A 2,249-nucleotide genomic window follows, 5' to 3' on the forward strand; every position below is an offset into this window, starting at 1 on the left:
GGGGGAAGTTGCGGGGGTTTCAGAGCCCCCCTCCCCCCACCCCTACCCAGCCTGTCCCAGGAGACTTTCGGGTCAGTGAATTTCACCTCACTCTGATTAGTCGGGGCTGTTTATTTGTGTTTGTCGAAATCGAGGTGAAGAGTGCACACCGCACAGTTCCCAGCACGGGGTGGGAGCTCAAGAAATGAACGAACAAATGAACCGATGCGTGAATAAGACACGTATCTTGAAATCCCCACAGGCAAAGGTCGATGCATCCCGCCGCTTTTCCGGATCCTTCTATGGAGACATTCACAGGGCGCGCACACTCTCCGAGGGGGTGTCCACGAGCTGCAGCGCGGTCGGATCTCCCCTCAACCTTTCCCCGGCTTGAAAACCCGGCTCAAAGCCTCAGGCTTTGAGGGTCGTCCGACCCATCCACTCGTTTAGGTCCAGTGGAGAACGCGGGTCCCCTGTCTTCTCGGATCCTCGACCTGCCGGCGAGCGCCCAGTCCAAGGTCAGTGTGGGCCTCGGGCCTCGACCTCGCAGGGGCTGGTTCAGACACGAGCCCCGGGCGGGTGGGCAGTGCCCGGATCACTCCTTAGGGCTGCGGCGGGTCGTCCACAGCGGTCAGAACCAGATCCCCGTACCCGCCCCCGCGGGGTCCCTGCCGTGCCTGCTGACTTCTCTCTTGCTCTAAGAGCGCAGTTTTGCGGTTGAGCAAATGGGGTGAAAAGCTAGAAAGGAAAGGAGTCAGATACACAATTAAAACATTGACGGTGTGATTTAAACGCGACAATTTCCCGGTCTCCACACTCTCTTATCCTCTTCCTCCCTTTGGGCATCCCCACCTCTTCCCAGTTTTTGTTTTTCCCTCTCCTCTCCCTGCCATCCGGGTCTTCCTTTGCTCCTGAGATCGTTCAAGGTTCCGCTGAGGACCTGGGGAGCTGGGCCACGCTGGCTAGGTTCCTGGCTGATCACAGCAGACAAAGTGAGCAGCAGGGTGGGAGACTTTAGAGGGGAGTCACGGTTCCTCTAAATTTTTCCAGCCTCGTCTATGAACCACAATGTAACGAAAGGCAGTGATTTACTGTTATTATGAAAAAAAGGAATGGGCCCCTAAAAGAGAAAAACAGAAGACCCTCAAGGGTGCCATGCTCCCCAGAGGCATTGTTCAGGAGCCCGGGGATGTGCCTGGGTCGCCCGGGCCACTCTTACCCTCGGTGTCATCCATCAACAAGGCACACTTGGTTTGAGCCCCGACGACGGGCTGGGCGGGTCGGGGTCAGAGACTAGCGGCGGCTGGCTCAGGTTTCAGCCGTCTGAAGGCTCCCGGAGGCGTGTCTCCTGAACCAAAAGTTACAGCTGCTGGAACCTTTCTCACCACTTTCCCACCTTTTTCGATTTTCCTACGGCTGAAGAATGATCGTGGGGAGACCCACCCTGCTTCCTGAATCCTCATCCGCGACGCATGCCTATTTTCTACCCAAGTTAAAGCTGAGCAGCTTGGAGGCGGTTCATTATCCCGTCTCCTTACGTTCGGGGAACATATGTGACACGGAGCGCAGCCGCAGTGATCCTGGCTAACCGAGGGCGCGCAACAAGTGGGAACTGTTACTAAACTAGCACCATTACTCCTGTCATTTCACCACTATTTTTTTTTTTTTTTGGAGGGGCTTGGGACGCGCGTCCTTTTTCGCGATTTGAAATCACCCACGGTGGGGGGTGGACGTGCAAGAGAAAATGGAGGAAACAGACACGGTCCTCTCCCACTCTTGAGGCAGGAATTGAAAATCTTGTATCTCTTCTAATCTTTACAGCCACGCTGGGCGGGAAGATGCTATTCTTCCGCTGTGTCTTACCGAGTAAGACCCAGAGGTTGAGTAATTTGATCCAGGTGCGTACTTTGCAGGCAGGGGGCGTGGCCAAGCCTCTGACTCCGAAACCCACAAAGTTCTGGCTCCGACTCCTGAACCGGTGGGCTTCGATGCTCTTCAAAGAAAAAGTTCAAAGTTCAAAGACAAGCTTTATTCTCTTTTTTGGGGGATGCTTTCCCCCCCACCCCGGATCATTCTATCAAATACCCGCCTTAAACGGCGAGTGTGCGCGCGACCACATAACCTCTATTAAGAACCGAATGGCTTCACCCGCAGGGAGAGCGCATTCGGATTCCCGAACGCAGAGGGTGACAAACGCCCACAGGAGGGGAGGGCCTACTACAAGCGCGTCCCTAAGTGACTGCGCGCCACGTGCCCTGTTTCCCTCCACC

General features: G+C 55.5%; 1 long non-coding RNA gene across 1 annotated transcript; it reads right to left on the reverse strand.

The window, feature by feature from the left end:
* Nucleotides 1-2,017, reverse strand: LOC125112671 (uncharacterized). Its single transcript, XR_007131223.1, has 3 exons — nucleotides 1,843-2,017; nucleotides 1,199-1,327; nucleotides 1-717 (listed from the first exon to the last, which is right to left on the reverse strand). It is a non-coding gene; the product is annotated as an uncharacterized LOC125112671 (long non-coding RNA).
* Between the last annotated feature and the right edge of the window lie 232 nt (nucleotides 2,018-2,249).

Source organism: Phacochoerus africanus, chromosome 12 (genome assembly GCF_016906955.1).
Source record: "Phacochoerus africanus isolate WHEZ1 chromosome 12, ROS_Pafr_v1, whole genome shotgun sequence".
Taxonomy (NCBI): domain Eukaryota; kingdom Metazoa; phylum Chordata; class Mammalia; order Artiodactyla; family Suidae; genus Phacochoerus; species Phacochoerus africanus.